A 19,094-nucleotide genomic window follows, 5' to 3' on the forward strand; every position below is an offset into this window, starting at 1 on the left:
ACATATGTACTCACGCATGCACACACACAAACACACACACACACACACACACACAAAACTAGAACAATAAAATAACAAGAAGCAACAATCACTGGTATTTGATATATTTCATTATCACTGTGATTAATTTGCCAATAAAAACACACACTAACAGAATGGATGCAAAAACGAGATCCATTTTTCTGCTACATCCAAGAACTATAACATCAACTATAGATATCACCTTAGGGTAAAATGTTGGAAAAAGATATTCCAAGCAGATGGACCTAACAAGCAAGAAGGTATAGACATGCAAATAATTGATAACACAAACAAACAAGAAAACACATAAACAAACAGAAACATCAACAAAAACCCTCCTCAGATGAAAACGTAGTCATCAAAAAAAAAAAAATCCAGAAAGATGAAATTTCATTTCAAGCATCTATACCCCAAACACAAGGGCACTCAATTTTGTAAAAAAAAATACCACTACAGCTTAAATAGCATAGTTATCCTCACACAGTGAGACTTCAATATCCCACTCTTGCCAATGAACAGGTCATTCAGATAAAAGTTAAACAGAAATGATGGAGCTAAATGACATTATAAGCCAAATGGATATAACAGATATTTACAGAGCATTTCACACAAACACAAAAGTTTTGTGCCTCCATAGTACCTCTTCGGACTTTTTCCAAAGTTGACCACATAATTTGACAGAAAGCAAGTCACAAGATACACAAAAACTTAAATAATATACTGCATCACATTTGATTACCACAGATTCAAGTTGGATATCAACAAAAGCAACAGAAATCTTAGAAACTTATGGAAACTGCTCAACTCTCTACTGCATAAAAATTAGGTCATGACAGAAATAAAGAAAGCAATTAAAAACTCTCTAGAATTGAATGAAAAATGAATACCCAACATACCCAGAGGACATAGAGGTGTTTTAATAGACAGGTTCACAGCACTAAGTAACTTTGTTAAAAGAAAAATGAAGAGATCAGACACTACTAACTTAACCGCATTGCCAGATAGCTGTAGAAACAGTAAGCAATCCTCATTCTTTATGAGAGTTGCCTTAGTGGGGTCTTTTCATAGCAATGGAAACTTTAATAAAATCAGGAGTTGGTACCAGGGACTGGAGTATTGCTATGATAGGCATGAACATGCTTGGAGGAATTTAGATTTTGGAACTTTGGATTTGGGAAGCAGGGCAATGCTTTAGTGAGTCTTAATGGACCATCCAAGTAGAAATGTGGAAGACACTGAGGCTAAGAGTAATTTAAATTGTGGAAGGATAGTTCTAGAGGCATCAGCATAACAAGCTTAGGAAAGAAAATAATAAAATATAAGGATCAAAGAATGAAGGGGGGTGGTTTCTGACTGTGCCCAGAGCTGTCCTGATCCCATAGCTCTCTCTACCCAAATCCCATTGAGGAGAGAGCTGGACTCTCAGAAGTGCATACAATCCTTAGAACTCAGGGGAAACCACCACTTCTGCTCACATGCTTGGCCCAAGAGGAATCCCCATGGAGCCCTCTGGACACAAGAACCTAGAACAGTCAGGGAGAGGATCCTCCCAGTCTCTGCCTTGAACCAGAGCTGAAAGCCAGTCACCAAGAGTGTTGACACACTTGAGAGCAGAGGTAAGACCAACTCTTCTGCTATGAGCAACCTGCCTGGAGCCCTCAGGACACACAAACCCAGGAGAAATCTTGGACAGGATCCTGTTTCTGCCTGTGACTGGAGCTGACCTGGTCCCAAAGGACAGAGTATCCAGATCTGGCTGGTATAAAACAGGTCTACAGAAGTACTGACACATAGGCTAACAGGAGGGTCAAGCCACTCTCAGAGACAGCAAGACCAGCTAACACCAGAGACAACCTGATGGTGAGAGGCGAGCACAGGAACCTAAGCAGCAAACACCAAGACTACTTGGCATCATCAGAGCCCAGTTCTTCCTCCAAAGCAAATACTGGATATCCAAACACACTGGAAGAGCAAGATTTGGATTTAAAAATCACATCTCACGATGATGATAGAGGACTTTAAGAAGGACATAAATAACTCCCTAAAAGAAATACAGGACAACACAGGTAAACAAATAGAAGCCCTTAAAGAGGAAACACAAAAATCCCGTAAAGAATTACGAGAAAACACAACCAAACAAGTGAAGGAATTGAACAAAACCATCCATTTAAAATTGGAAATGGAAACAATAAAAAAATCACAAAGGAAAACAACACTGGAGATAGGAAACCTAGGGAAAAGATCAGGAGTCATAGATGCAAGCATCACCAACAGAATACAAGAGATAGAAGAGAGAATGTCAGGGGCAGAAGATACCATAGAAAACATTGACACAAACCATCAATCAAAATGCAAAATGCACAAAGAACTAACACAAAACATCAAGGAAATCCAGGACATAATAAAAAGATCAAACCTAAGGATAATAGGTATAGAAAAGAGTGAAGACTCCCAACTCAAAGGACGAGTAAATACCTTCAACAAAATTCTAGAAGAAAACTTCCCTAACCTAAAGAAAGAGATGCCCATAAACATACAAGAATCATACAGAACTCCAAATAGATTGGGCCAGAGAAGAAATTCCTCCTGTCACATAATAGTCAAAACATCAAATGCAAAAAAAAAAACAAAGAAAGAATATTAAAAGCAGCAAGGCAAAATGGTCAAGTAACATATAAAGGCAGACCTGTCAGAATTACACCAGACTCTCACCAGAGATTATAAAAGCCAGAAGAGCCTGGGCATAGGTCGTATAGACCCTAAGAGAACACAAATGCCAGCCCAGGCTACTATATCCAGCAAAACTCTCAATTAACATAGATGGAGAAACCAAGATATTCCATGACAAAACCAAATTTACACTACATCTTTTTACAAATCCAGCCTTGCAGAGGATAATAGATAGAAAACACCAACAGAAGAAGGAAAACTGCACCCTGGAAAAAGCAAGAACATAATCTTCTTGCAACAAACCCCAAAGATGAAAGCCACACAAACATAATTCTACCTCTAAAAACAAAAGTAACAGGAAACAAGAGTCAATATTCCTTAATATGTCTTAACATCAATGGACTCAGTTCCCCAATAAAAAGACACAGACTAACAGACTGGAGAAGTAAAGAGGACCCAGCATTTTGCTACATAAAGGAAACCCACTTAAGTGACAAAGACAAACACTACCTGAGAGTAAAAGGCTGGAAAACAACTTTCCAAGCAAGTGGTCCCAAGAAACGAGCTGGAATAGCCATTCTGATATTAAATAAAATTGACTATCAACCAAAAAGAAAGATAAGAAAGGACACTTCATATTCATCAAAGGAAAAATCCACCAAGATGAATTCTCAATCCTGAATATCTATGCTCCAAATGCAAGGGCACCTACAATCATGAAATAAACCTTACTGAAACTCAAAACACACACTGAGCCTCACATAATAATAGTGGGAGATTTTAACACCCCACTGTCATAAATGGACAGATCATGGAAACAGAAACTAAATAGAGAAACAGAGATACTAACAGAAGTTGAGAAGCAAATGGATTTAAGAGATATTTACAGAACATTCCATCATAAAACAAAAGAATATACCTTCTTCTCAGCACCTATGGTACCTTCTCCAAAACTGACCATATAATTGATTGTAAAATAGGCCTCAATAGATAGAAAAAGTTGGAAATAATACCATGCCTCCTATCAGATCACCATGGACAAAAGCTGGTCTTCAATAACAACAAACATGACAGAAAGCCCACATACACGTGAAAGTTGAACAATGCTCTAATCAATGATAATTTGGTCAAGGAAGAAATAAAGAAAGAAATTAAAGACTTTTTAGAATTTAAGAAAAATGATGGGACCACATACCCAAATTATTGGACAGAATGAAAGCAGTGCTAACAGGAAAGCTCATAGCTCTGAGTGCCTGCAAAAAGAAATTGGAAAGCATATACATTAGCAACTTGACTACACACCTAAAAGCTCTAGAACAAAAAGAAGCAAATACACCTAAGAGGAGTAGAGAGCAGGAAATAATGAGACCCAGGCCTGAAATCCACCAAGTAAAGACAAAAAGAACTGTACAAAGAATCAACAAAGCCAGGAACTGGTTCTATAAGAGAATCAACAAGATAAACCCATAGCTATACTAAACATAGAGAGTGTATTAAAATTAACAAAATCTGAAATGAAAAGGGAGACAAAGCAACAGAATCTGAGGATTCAAAAAGTCATCAGATCCTACTACAAAAGCCTATATTCAACCAAATGGAAACTCTGGATGAAATGGACAATTTTCTAGACAGATACCAGGTAAAAAAAAATTAAATCAGGAACAAATAAACCATCTAAACAACCCCATAACTCCTAAAGAAATAAAAACAGTTATTAAATGTCTCCCAACAGGACAAGATTGGTTTAGTGCAGAATTCTCCCATACCCTCATAGAAGACCTATTACCAATACTGTCCAAACTATTTCACAAAATAGAAACAGAAGGAGCACTGCCCAATTCTTTCTATGTAGCCACAATTACCCTGATACCTAAACCATAAAAAGAACTAACAAAGAAAGGGAACTTCACACCAATTTCCCTTATGAATATCTATGCAAAAAAAACAACCAATAAAATTCTCACAAACTGAATCTAAGAACACAGCAAAATGATCATCCATCATGAACAAGTAGGCATCATTCCAGGAATGCAAGGATGGTTCAATATATAGAAATCCATCAACGTAATCTACTACATAAACAAATGCCAGACTCAAACTAAATGGGGAGAGATTTGAAGCAATCCCACTAAAATCAGACACTGGAAAGGCTGCCCACTCTCTCCCTACTTATTAAATATAGTACTCGAAGTCATAGTTAGAGCAATCAAACAACAAAAGGAGGTCAAAGGGATACAAATTGTACAAGAAGAATTCAAAATAACACTATTTGCAGCTGATATCATAGTATACTTATGTGACCCCAAAAGTTCCACCAGAGAAGTACTAAGTCTGATAAACGTCTTCAGCAAAATGGCTGGGCATTAAACTAACTCAAACAAATCAGTAGCCTTCCTCTACTCAAAGGAATCAGGCTGAGAAAGAAATTAGGAAACTAACACCCTTCACAATAGTCATACATAACATAAAATACCTCAGTGTGACTCTAACCAAGTATGTGAAACATCTGTATGACAAGAACTTCAAGTCTCTGAAGAAAGAAATTGAAGAAATTCTCAGAGATGGAAAGATCTCCCAAGCTTACAGATTGGCAGGGTTCATATAGTAAAAATGGCCGTTTTGCCAAAAACAATCTACAGACTTAATGCAATCCCCATCAAAATTCCAACTCACTTCTTCGTAGAGTTAGAAAGAGCCATTTGCAAATTCATTTGGAATAAGAAAAAACCCAGGATAGCAAAAACTATCCTCAACAATATAAGAACTTCTAGGGGAATCACTATCCCTGACTTCAAGCAGTATTACAGAGTAATAGTGATAAAAACTGTATGGTTTTGGTACAGAGATAGTCTGGTAGATTAATGGACTAGAATTGAAGACCCAGTATTGAATACACACCTATGGTCACTTGATCTTTGGCAAAGGAGCTAAAACCATACAGAAAAAAGGATAACATTTTCAACAAGTGGTACTGGTTCAACTGGAGGTCAGCATGTAGAAATATGCAATTGACCCATTCTTATGGTCCTGTAAAAAGTTCAAGTCCAAGTGGATCAAAGTCCTCCACACAAAATCAAATAAACTCAAACTAATAAAAGAAAAAGTGGGGAAGATCCTCAAACACATGAGCACTGGGGGAAATTTCCTGAACAGAACACCAATGGCTTATGCTTTAAGATAAAAAAAAAATTAACAAATGGGACCTCATAAAATTGTAAAGCTTCTGTAAGGCAAAGGACACTGACATTAGGACTAAAGAGCAACCAAGAGATTGGGAAAAGATCTTTATCAATCCTACATCCAATAGAGAGGGTTAATATCCAATATAGACAAAGAACTGAATAAGTCAGGCTCCAGAGTGTCAAACAACCCTATTAAAAATGGGGTACAGAAGCATTGAATATCCTAGTAAGATCATCAGTGTAAGGGGAAGCCCTGGGTCCTGCTAAGACTGAACGTGATTGTTGGGGGGAGGGAGGCAATGGGGGGAGGATGGGGAGGGGAACACCCATAAAGAAGGGAAGGGAGGGATTAGGGGGATGTAGGCCCGGAAACCGGGAAAGGGAATAACACTCGAAATGTAAATAAGAAATACTCAAGTTAAAAAATAAAATAAAATAAAATAAAATAAAAAAGAAAATAGTGATCAATGCCAAAAAAATGGGGTACAGAGCTAAGCAATGAATTTTCAGCTGAGGAATATCGAATGGCTCTGAAGTGCTTAAAGGAATGTTCAACATCCTTAGTCAACAGGGAAATGCAAATCAAAACCACCCTGAAATTCTACCTTACATCAGTCAGAATGGCTAAGATCAAAACTTCAGGTGACAACAGATGCTGGTGAAAATGTGGAGAAAGAGGAACACTCCTCCATTGTTGGTGGGATTGCAAGCTGGTACAACCAGTCTGGAAATCAGTTTGGAGATTCCTCAGAAAATTGGATATAGTACTACCTGAGGACCCAGCTATACTGGGCATATACCCAAAAGATGCTCCAACATAAGGACACCTGCTCCACTCTTTTCATAGCAGCCTTATTTATGATAGCCAGAAGCTGGAAAGGACACAGATGCCCTTCAACAGGGGAATGGATACAGAAAATGTGGTATATCTACACAATGGAGTACTACTCAGCTATCAAAAACAATGACTTTGGGGCTGGAGAGATGGCTCAGTGATTAAGAGCACTGACTACTCTTCCAGAGGTCTTGAGTTCAAATCTCAGCAACTACATGGTGGCCCACAACCAACTGTAATGAGATCCGATGCCCTCTTCTGGTGTGTCTGAAGACAGCTACAATGTACTTATATATAATAAATTTTAAAAAATCTTTAAAAACAAAACAATGACTTCATGAAGTTCATAGGCAAATATATGGAACTAGAAAATATCATCCTGAGTGAAGTAACATAGTCCCAAAAGAATACACATGGTATATTAGCCCAAAGTGGATGTTAGCCCAAAGCTGGAATTACCCAAGATACAATGTATAGACCACATGAAGCTCAAGAAGATTGATGACCAAATGTTTCAGTCCTTCATAAAAGGGGGAACATATCTCCTCATAGTAGGAGATATGGATACAAAGTTTGGATCAGCAACAGAAGTAATGCTCATTCAGTGCCTGCCCCACATGCTGATCCAGTCCATATACATACAGTCATCAAGCCCAGACAATATTGCTGAGGCCAAGTAGTGCATGCTGACAGGAGTCTGAGAAAGCTCTCTCCTGAGAGTCTTAGCCAGAGCATGACAAATACAGAGGCGAATGCTAGCAGCAAATCATTGAACTCCTTCTTTGGAGGAGTTAGAGAAAGGATTGAAGAAGCTGAAGGGCTTTGCACCCCATAAGAAGAAAAATACCAATCAACTAGAGCTCCCAGGGACTAAATCACTACCCCAAAAGTATACCTGGACAGTTCCATGGATCCAGCTAAGTATATAGCAGAGGATGGCCTTGTTGATACCATGGGAGGAAAAGTCCTTGGTCCTGCCAAGGCTGGTCCGCCCAGTGTAGGGAAATGCCAGGGCAGGGAAATGGGAAGCCATGTGTGGTTGGGGAGGGGGAACACACTCACAGAAGTAGTGGGAGGGGGATGGGATAGGGGTTTATGGACAGAAAACCTGGGAAGGGAATAATATTTGAAATGTAAATAAAAAATATCCAATAAAAACATACCTTTACAAAGAAATAAAAAAGAATGAAGGGGCACCTGGAATTAGAATAGATATAAATCCTATATTCAAGGAGATATATAGATTAAGTGAGTGGCAACTTAGTGTCAAGACCACACCAATGCCATGCTTATTGTTTATGCTTTTTTAGTTGTACAAGGGGTAGTTTTATCTAGGCGTTATTATTACTTGGTTATTGTTTTCATTTGAGGTTTTAATCTGAAAATAATTACAACTCAGAAACTTAGAGCACAAACATGACCCGAACTTGAGACTGAATGACACAAGCTTTTTATTCAGATCTTGAGGGATAGTGGCCATGAGAAGCTTAGGCCCCAGCATGGCAGAACACCCATATAATCTTAGGAAAAGGAAGCAAACTGTATGGGTTAAAGGCCAGCCTGGTACAAAGCAATTTCCTGGTAGAGAAAAACTTAGGTGTGGTAGTACATGCCTTTAATGCCAGGATGAAGGAGACAGAGTAATGCAGAGTTCAAGGTCAGTCTGCAAGTAAATTCCAGGACTGCCAAGGTTAGACTTGAAGGAACTAGAAAACAAGCTGGTGACAGTGTAATAGAACAAAGGCAGAATATTCTGGACCCAGCAAGCAGCAGAACTCAGCAGCTTTGGTGCCCTAGATTTAAAATTAAGAGTAGATAGATTACTGGGACAACAATGCTAATAAGCCAGGGCCAAGAAACTAGCAATCATTAACAAAAGACCAGTGTCATTGAGTGAAATCTTCTGGGAAGTGTTTTCTGAGACAACAAAGAAGCTATGCTCCAGAGATAAACAAAGTTATACTTTGTGTTACAGCTGGGCATGGTAATGTGTAGGAATCATTCAGGTGAAACTGGTTTTGAAGACATCAGGGGGTCATGGAGAGCAGTTGAGGCTTGTCTCTCTCTGTGAGAGTTCAGAGACAGCCATCCTCAGTTGCAGTAGATGGCCTAGGACTGAAGGGGTCATGGGTTATGTAAAGAAGTTGAGCCTTGGCTCCATGAACAGAGCCTAGGAAAGGGTATTGGTGAGGCATCATTGCTATGGGAGACCCCCACATATTGGACATTCTAGTAGTACTATGGGATGACCACTAAGAACAGCAGCCACAATGGAATAGAGTTAACCGGAGCTTAGAGTGCTACAGAGGGCAGAGCCAGGGAAGTGACCCAAGCTCCTTAGAGGAGACCAGAAGATAATGTGTGGATCCCAGACATTGGAACAAGAAGCTGTAAGGGTGAAGTTGCTTTGGATACCCAAGATGTTAGAGATGCTAGATCCACGAGCTGAGGAAAACTAACTGGGAGTGGAACCAGCCCAAGAGAAAGAAGTTGTTGCAATCAACAAAGATGAAAGGAGTTATAGATCTGAAGACTGCATTGGTGTCTGACATGGAGGTGCAGAGTTTAGAGTTGTCCTGCTGTTTCCCTGTCTTGCTTTGATCCAATATTTCCTCACTATCACATTTTGGAATGGTAATGTATATCTTATGATGTTGGAAGTATGTGATTTGCCTTTTGCTTTTGATTTTACAGGATATTATTACAGTTAAGAGATTGCATGAATCTCAGAGGATACTTTGAACTTTTAACATTGCTGACAATATTATAGACTATAGGGACTTTGGAAGTTGGACTAAATGTATTTTTGCATTATGCTGTGGCTAGGTATGGCTCCCATGTGTTTGAATAAGCCAAGGAGTGAATTGTGCTGGTTTGAATATGCATGACACAGGGGATGGCGCTATTAGAAGGTATGGCCTTGTTGGAGGATTTGTGTTCTCCTCCTCCTAGTTGCTGGAATATAGTCTTCTTCCAGGCTGCCTACAGATCAAGATGTAGAACTACCAGCTTCTTCTCTAGCAGGATTCTGCCATGCTTTCTGTCATGATGATAATCTACTGAACCTCTGAAATTGTAGGCTGTCCCCAATTAAATGTTTTCTTTATAAGAGTTGTCTTGGTCATGGTTTGTTTCCAAACCAATGAAAACCCTAAGACAGAAGTATTCCTCTGATAGATCAGTATACATGCAACGTATCTGGCTTCTGCCATTGTTTTAAGAGTTTTCTTGAGGCTACACTCAAAAGGTCTGATTTAAAATGGAGTAAACAGAGGGATACCCTCAGGAAATGACTTTACCTAATGATGCTTCCAACTTTTGAAAGGAAAAGACCTAAAAAACTTTCTCCTAAAGAAGCAACAACAGAAAATGTGTGGATTTCTGTCTGTATGCAGGTGAGGGCAGGCACAAGAAAAGGCTAGAGCCTGTGATTGGGCAGTGAATAAAGGTGGGCTGAGTGTTTTAGAGATGGGATATATAGGGACACACAGGAAGAAGGAAGAAAGATGGAGGAAGAGGAGGAACCAGATCGATGTGGCTTTAAATAGCCAGATAGCTATGAATACCATAGAAGGGATGGACTAATACAGGACAATTTGTCCAATGTGGTGGGCAGCTTATATCATATCAATTGGCTCTGAGTTCATTGTGTGGATGTTTTGTGGGTTGAGAATTGACTGATATAAATCTGATTGATAAATAATAAGCCTCTATACTTTTGATTTTACTGGGTTATAGGGATTTGTGACAGCTAACCAAAGGGGGCAGATGGCTGGGAATATGAGCAGGATACTCACCAAGAGAATGGCAAGTTGAGAGGTCATCCCCTCTCCCCCCGGAGGTGGGGAAGCCATGTTACTAGAGCATAGCCAGCACCAGTGTAAGTTGCTTTTTTATATTTCACAAAACAAAAAGGTGTCTCTGAACCCAGAGACCAGGAGACAACATAACTAAGATGACTGATGTTATATAGGAATCAGAGAAGGTGTGGGGAGAAAAGCCGAGTCTCTGCAATGGAGAGAGTTAGGGTAGGGAAAGTGAAAAACGCTGATAGGAGCCATAAGTACTGAGTGAGACTTGTCCTGGGTTTCTTTGGGACCTGACACATGTACCAGATATGGAGCTACAGGATTTAGAATTTGTCGTGCTGGGTTGTGGCCTTCCTTTATTGCAGAATCTCACCCTGTTCCCATTTTTCCTGTACAGAAATTCTATGCCATCATGTATTGGAAGTATATAATTTACTTTTTTATTTTATAAGAGATTAAAATTATATTGTTTTGAGTCTTATAAGTGATTTTTAGTGTTGGACTATTAAACAGTATTAAGACTGAAAGACTATGAGGACTTTTAAACTAGGACTAAATGAATTTTATATTATAATATGTTATATTATAAATATGGTATGATATTTATATTATGACTCCTGATGGGTACGAGGGAGTAGGATGTGACTGTTTAAATAAGAATGGCTCCTGTGGTGTTCATGTGTATGAATTCTTAATCTCAAGGTGGTGGCACTGTTTGAGAAGGATTAGGAGTTATGGCCTTGTTGTAGGAGGTATATTACTGAGGGTAGGCTTTGAGGTTTCAAAGATTTGTGCCTATTTCAGTGTACTCTCTGAGTACTGTTGGTTGATCAAGATATGAGCTCTCAGCTGCTGTTCCAGCTGTTATTCACCATGCCTTTGCTCTGCCATTGTAACCTAGCACTCTGCAATCATAAGATTAAATAAACTCTTTTGTAGGTTGGCTTGGGTAATGATGTCTTAATATAGCAGTAAAAATGTGACTAAGATACAGGGTTTTTTTTTTCTGTACCCTAGAGCTGGCCTATTATTTACTATATAGCCCAGGCTGGCCTTGATCTCAGCTTTCCAAGGGTTGTGATTATAGGCATTAGCCACCACACTGGGTCTTGATCCTTTTCCTTTAAAGATTAGTTTGTCTGATAAAAAATGTACATATATAATCTTTACTCAGTATTTTCTAGGCATAGACTTTTATCTTCATCTTCTGTCATTCCATGTTTTCTGGCTCTTATTTCTTTTACTATTAAGAATAAACTTTATCAAGTATGCTTTTTACAACTATAATAAATAGAATACCTCCAAATAATCAGGAGTAAAAAGTTGACTAAAATAGGATATTCATATAATTCAGATTTCTAAAAGGAAATGTCCCACACAGAGAAGAGATTTGGCCAGATACTCTGTAATACCATGTAATCCGAATTAGAATCAGTAACTTTGACATATTGTCTACTACAGCACAATCACATGTAAATATCATGGCCTAAGAAATATTTTAGTGATAATATTTAACTTGAATATCATACATGAAGACACACTTACACACATGAGAGCATGGAAAATAATATGAGATAACTAACTTGAATCCTTCAAAAGCATCAACATTATTTATCATTAAATAATGAAAATATAGAATAGTCTTGTGATGATTAAAAGAGACTACAGAGGAATTTGATTCTGAATTAAGAACACATGTATATAGAAAATTCTATATTTCCCAATGGTTTCAGTGAAAGAGGACAGAGCCTACTCTTGCTTTGGAGTTCCATAATGCCCAATGATTTTCTTGAAAGCTGGAGACTCAGGGTGGAGACCAGATCTGAGTTAGGCCCGTAGATGTGTATAGAGTTTAAAAAATCACAGAGAAAGTGTGAGAACCAGACAGGCCCTAACTGACATAGAAAAATAGCAAGCCTCTGAAGAGAACTTGAGGTAGAGCATACCACCGTAAATCTAAGTCTCACAGAGAATTATGACATCACAAACCTACTATGACTTAGTCCTCCAATGAACATGTAAATGCCACCCTGGAAAGAAAAAGAGAGCACTTAAATTTTTTAAAATAAAAACTGCCGATGAAGGGGAACAAAAGACAAACCAGTAAACTAGCTGCAGATGTGTGTTTCCCACTGCAGGAACAGAAACAACATGATAATCCAAGCCAATAAGCCTCATTTACAAATCATTAGTCACTTAATAACAACATTTAATGAAATTTGCACTGAAGAATCTCCAGAAAAGAATTCAAAAGAATGATTATAATCATGTTGAAACAACCCAAATAAGATAAATAATAAAAAGATATACAAATAAGGAAGTCAATTCAAGAAATAAAAATAGAATTATAAAAAAATAGAAAGTATAATTCCTGGAGAAAACTCAAACTAAAATTAAACTAAAAATGAAGAACTGAATAATCCAAACAAAATTCCCAATGGTAAACATTACCAACAGAGTGGAACATGTAAAAATAGAAAAAATCGGGCTGAAAGGCAAGGTAGAAGAATTGGATAACTCAGAAAACATAAGTGGTAAATTTAGAAAAAATAAAATCAGAAACATCAGTTCTCCCACTGGAGAACTCAGGCACAATATTGAAAAACTTCAAGATTTATAAGCATAGAAATAGATGACTAATAGCATTAGTAAAGCTATAGTGAAGAATTTCAATAAAACCATAGAAGGAAAATTCTCCAAACCAGAAGAAAGTGATACCTACCCAGAATATAGTAGGCCTACAAAACTACAATTAGATTTTATATATATATATATATATATATATATATATATATATATATATATATGCATATATATATATATAAATTCCCTTGGACATATTATAGTTAAAACATTATAAAGACAACCTAAGGAAAGAATATTAAAGGTTTTAGGAGAAAAAGATCAAATCACTTATAAATGAAAGCTCATCAGTATACTACTTGATTATTATGAAGGCTCTTCAGAGTGCTATTTGATTATTGTACAAAAAACTTTAAAGCTGAAAGGGCATAGAAAGATGTATTCCAAGACCAACAGTGATACTCAGACTGCTATACCCAGCAAAACTGTATTAAAATTAAAGGATCAAAAACAGCTCATGATAAAAACAAATTAAAGAAATTTATGGCTACCAATTCATATCTACAAAGGATACTGGAAGAGAAGGATAAACATAGCCATAAAATCAGAGGAAATAAATTATTCTAAAGCACAATGACAGGAATTTATTGTTCCACATAACCCTTAATATTAATGTTTTCAATTCTTCAATAAAAAGACAATGATTTGACTGGGTTAGAAAGTAGGAATCATCTTTTCGATGCCTCCAAGAAACATACCTCATGCCTATTGATACACACTTAAAGACTAGAGAAAGCTATATGAACCAAATGGAACTGATGAACAAAACTTCTTTAGTGTCTGACAAAACAGACAGCAATGCAAAATTGCTCTAATGAGATAAGTAATGTTAATTCACACTCATTAAAGGAACAATCCTCCCTAATTACATAACTCCAAACACAAATTCACTAAGTAGTATGTTGATTTGAGTGAGAAAGGGCCTAGCCTCATAGTCTGGGGATTTGAATACTTAGTCTTCAGCTGGTGAAACAGTTTCGTACGTGCAGTTTTGTCAGAAGAAGTATTCACTGAGGTGGGTTTTGAGAGCTTAAGATTTCTCCCTACTTCCAGTTTGCTCTCTCTAGCTTTTGGATTATGGTCCAAGAGGGAGCCCTCAGTTTGATGTTCTACTTTACTATTCATGCTGGTTTTTCAGGATGTTGAGAAGACTCTTATCCCTCTTTTTGTTTTTTTTTTCTCCCCCTTTTTTTTTCCGGAGCTGGCGACCGAACCCAGGGCCTTGCACTTGCTAGGCAAGCATTCTACCACTGAGCCAAATCTCCAACCCTGACTCTTATCCCTCTTAAACCATAAGCCCAAACAAGCACTTCATTCTTTAAGTGGTCTTGTTCATGGTATTTTATCACAGCAAGAGAAAAGTAATAAATACACACAGGGACTATATACATTATATATATATATATATACATATATATATATATAGAGAGAGAGAGAGAGAAGAGAGATTATATATACCAACCATTATCCCAACACTGTTATAGTGTGTGATTTCAATTACTCACTCTGACCAACAGACAAATCATCTGAACAAAACTTAATTGAAATTTTGAGTTAAAAGAAATTATAAATCAAATAGACCTAACATATCTTCAGAATATTCTATTCAAACACTAAAGAATACACCACAGTCTTAGAGCCCATGGAACTTTCTACAAATTTGACACATATTAGAACTTGAAGCAAGTTTTTATACCCACAGATAAGTTTAATCTTCACTTCTCATCAACTTCTCAGGTAAAAGACAGAAATACAGAAAACAATAGCCAATAAAGATGCTGAGATGTAGAATCTCATTCTGATTAATACATCTGCAAAATACTACCATACTTAAGGCTCTGAGAATAATTCAGAAGACAGGGCAGAAAGATTGTAAGATCTGAGGATCAGTGCCTTTGCTATGAGATTGTGTCTTCTACTAATATCAGAATACATTAGCATAAATCTATTAATATCGAAAAGTTTCACCAACATTATTGCCCAAACTACTGGATCAGGGAAAAATCCATGAGACCTTAACCTTACATTAGTAACAGTAGGAAAGTTGGAAGTAGGAGAGATTGTAATTATATTACAATCTCAAGGAAGCTGACTTGGTCTCACAGCTCTCTCTACCCAAATCCCATGGGAGAAAGAGATGGGCTCTCAGAAGTTCGGACAATCCTGAAAGCTCAGGGGAGACCACCACTTCTGCTCACATTCCTGGACCAAGAGGAAACTGCCTGGAGTCCTCTGGACACAGTAACCTAGGAGCAGTAAGGGACAAGATCCTTCCAGACTCTGTGCACCAGAGCTGAAAGCCAGTCGCCAGGATTGCTGACACATCTGAAACAGAAGACCGCCGCTTCTTCTCCAAAGGACTTTCCTGGAGCCCTCAGGACAGAGAATCCCAGGACAGGATCCTTCTGGTTTATGCCTGCGCCCAGAGCTGAGGTGGTCCCACAGCTTTCTGTACCCAGATCCTCTGGGGAGACAGCAGGACTCTCAGAAGTGCAGTATTGCTGATGCCAAGAAGTGCATGCTGACAGGAGTCTGATATAGCTATCTCCTCAAACATGCATTCCCTCTGTTTTATGTCTTAGGACTCAGCCTCCTAAAATCTGAGATTATAGGCATTCACCACTACTTGGGCTCTTTTAGGAAGTCTTAGGACAAGTAGCTTTCCTTTCCCTAGTGAGTAGTGTTTAAGATAGCAAGTTCATTTCCATATGAGCTAACACTACAGCTTTGTTGAAGGCTTATCTCTTCAGAGAAGCTCAGGACATGAGATACAGATTCAGGATATTGCTAACTTGCAGTTTGCTTTTGTGATGACTGCTGTCTTTGAGGTTGCTGGGACAGACGAGCTTCATGGCTTGCTCTGTTGCATTGGTTCTTGCCTAACTGAACTGAGAAGATACTTGTTTATCTACATCTGAGTCTCCATTTTTGCTCATATGGGACCACTTAAAAATTACTTAATGGTATCAGCTTATGCATATCTGTACACCATATGCTGACTCAGTGATTGAGAAGGCCAGAAGAGGGTACTGAATGCTCTGGGGCTGAAGTTACAGATGGTTGTAAAGCTCTTAACCACAGAGCCATATCTCCAATTCCAAGGGGACCACTTTCTCCAGGGTCCTTTGAAGAAGCCACATTTGAACTAGGTCATTTATTTCCAGTTCCCAATGCTGCAAGGAATTTTGGTGCTGATATTTATGCATTAAAATTCTGTAGTAAAGAAAACTAAGAGAAGGAGAAAACTAGGGAGAAATTGTCTTCCCTAGAAAAAGACTCTCATTTCCAAGTAGATTTTTCAATACAAGTGGTCAACAAGTAACATTATACAAGTAACTGGGCTGATTGTTTTTATACATTTAGGAGTGTGTGTGTGTGTGTGTGTGTGTGTGTGTGTGTGTGTGTGTGTGTGTAACAACTAAAATAAAGAGGGCATGGGAAGGATTAGAGGGAGGAAAGAGAAGGGAGAAATGATGTAATTGTGTTATAATTTAAAAATGTTACAAATGTAGCTCCAGTTGGCATTCTAGCCATGTCCCCATGGGACAGCTGTTCAGCCTGCTATACTCACAGCTGTGTTCGCCTTTCTAGCGACCCTGAAATGTCCTTTGCCTTTTTCACCCAGTTCTGGGCAAACAGGTTGTTTGCCGCACCTATCCAGTTTCCTAATGTTTGTTTTTGCAGGCTTTTCAAGGTCGGCTTTGTTACCTGAACTGGAAGTCCCTTTTTCTTTCATCCCTTCCCCGAACTGGAATTTCCTTAATCTCTTATTTGTGGCTTAAGTAAAATTTCTCTATTTTGAAAATGGGCAAGAAGGACCATTTAGGATATATGTGTTAAGGATTTTAGTTTTCTTTTCAGGTTTTTATACTAAGACAGAAAACAAATCTTAGTTTCTTAGAGAAATAAACTCTTAAATTGATAGTGAATGTGAACACATTCAGTTTAGTAAAAAAACAATGACATATAAAAACAGGGATACTGAAGTAAACTTTACTACTGAATTCTATGATTAAACTTGTTTCTGCCTTTTGGCTGGAAGAACTGTGTCTGAAGAACTTGGCAATGCTAGTGCAATGATGGTATATAATGGAAGCCTGCTTCCTGCTACGGTGGTTAAGTGACTCTCCTCAAATATCCACCCATGACCTTTTCTGCCTTGAGTAATAGTTTGATTCCTGCCTAGTCCTGCTTACTCTGCATTGATTATTACAGACAGCCTGGCATGTGAAGTCTCTGTGGGAAAATAACAATGGCACAGAGCCAGCTCCCTTGTGCTCTTGGAGGCTGAGGGTTTTATCCTTGAGTACCTTGAAAGTTTCAGGATCTCCAGATCCACAGTGGAGCTGGAGGAACTCTGAGGGCTCTCACTTCAGGAACTCCTGCAGATGGCTGGGTCCAAGCCATCTATGTCATTGTTCTCTTCTCTGTGTTCCCATGCCAGGGAAAAACCAAAAGGCCTCTTTACAGTGGCCCAGTGGGGGTGATTTTAAGGATATCAGGAACTGTTCTCTTCACTTTCAGTATCAAATCCCAGAGAGGGGCTGTGTTCAGCTCCAAGGCTGTCAGGTCACAGGAAGACCCATGAACTGTGTCAGGCAATTAAATCCTGTCTCCATGAGAGAATTCCTTTGTGCCCCTAGCACCTGAGGGTGCTTTCTGTAATCAACCTGTCTCTGACTTGAAGGAGGATGCTCTTAGGGAGCCTGAGGTCCTGGTACTTCTGCAAGAAAACTTTTTAGTTTCTCTTCTGTTCTTGGAATGCCATAACCTCTCAAGGCTTCAGTATCCTGAGACGCCCCTAGGTATCTATACTCACAGCACTCTTGGGAAAGCTGTGAAAACTCTCTTCTGAACCCAGGCAGTCAAATGCCAAGGTCTGAAGTAAAGGCCTGAGTTCCTCCTGAGAAAAGAAAAAAGGAGCTACCCCTTTCCTCAGGAGAAGGAAACACAGAAGGCTGTGGTTCCTTGGACTCTGCAGTCAGCCCATGGACTTCCCAACTTTGTTTTTGTTTTTGTTTTTGTTTTTGTTTTTTTCAGAACAGCTAGCCCATGGTAGCTCCTCAGACATACAGTGGATAGAACTTGTGCCAGTATCATCCATCCACTGAGGAAATCTTGGTCCTGCTTTACGGCAGATTCATTTAAACTTGGTGTCTTCCTTCAGGGACAAAGTTACTTGACAGTTCTTGATGAGGAGTTCTGCAAATCCTTCAGGGAAGTCTTACTTTTAAATCTAACAATAAGATCAATGGAACCCAGAACTTTGGAAATTTGGGGACAGAGGCATAACAAGACATTTCTGCTTTATCACTGCAAATGTAGCACTCTCTTCTCTGCTACAAAGAGTGACTACCCTTTCCCCTCTTCCAGACCTTGCTGTCTGCCCTCAAGGGTAACCGAGGAAAACAGTAATACTTACAGGATTTCAGGTGAGAGTCTTTCTATACCTTGGCCCTTGCTCCCTGCTTGTTGAATGTTGATGACTTCACTGTCTTTAGACTGTTCTTTCAGGATACCTTTTGAATTCTGCCAGATGCATGCCACTTGCAGGGGAGCCCAAAGGGCAGTTTTTACTTTAATCCTGTTCTCTCCTCCCCCAAGGGCGGGCCATAGATCAGGCTACTCAGGCACCAGTTGTGCAGAGTGAGGCAGAGGTAACAAGGAAATAAGAGGATGCCTGCCATTATATGAATACCACCAGGCTCCCCGAGCGCCTCACAGGCCCTTGGAGTCAGAGTTCTGCTTCTTTGTTAGGCAGATTATTAGCAGGCATGAAGGCTGTGAAAACGAACTAATTAGCTTTGGGCTTTTCCTTCTTGTCCTGGTAAAATGCTAACTTTAAGAAAGGAAAATATCACAATTGTCCTCTTAGAGCTTGAACTACTTTGAAAGAAGCAGGGAAGCGTCCTCCACAAATTTAAAATACTGAAT

General features: G+C 38.7%; 1 protein-coding gene across 1 annotated transcript in view; it reads right to left on the bottom strand.

Moving 5' to 3' along the window:
- The window catches only part of Sult1c3 (sulfotransferase family 1C member 3), a 45,467-nt gene extending 26,795 nt beyond the window's left edge, over positions 1-18,672 (bottom strand). Inside the window, 1 exon segment of the mRNA NM_031732.2 lies at positions 18,583-18,672. The gene's annotated coding sequence lies outside the window, so the exon portion shown is untranslated.
- Between the last annotated feature and the right edge of the window lie 422 nt (positions 18,673-19,094).

Source organism: Rattus norvegicus, chromosome 9, assembly GCF_021556685.1.
Source record: "Rattus norvegicus strain SHRSP/BbbUtx chromosome 9, alternate assembly SHRSP_T2T, whole genome shotgun sequence".
Classification (NCBI taxonomy): domain Eukaryota; kingdom Metazoa; phylum Chordata; class Mammalia; order Rodentia; family Muridae; genus Rattus; species Rattus norvegicus.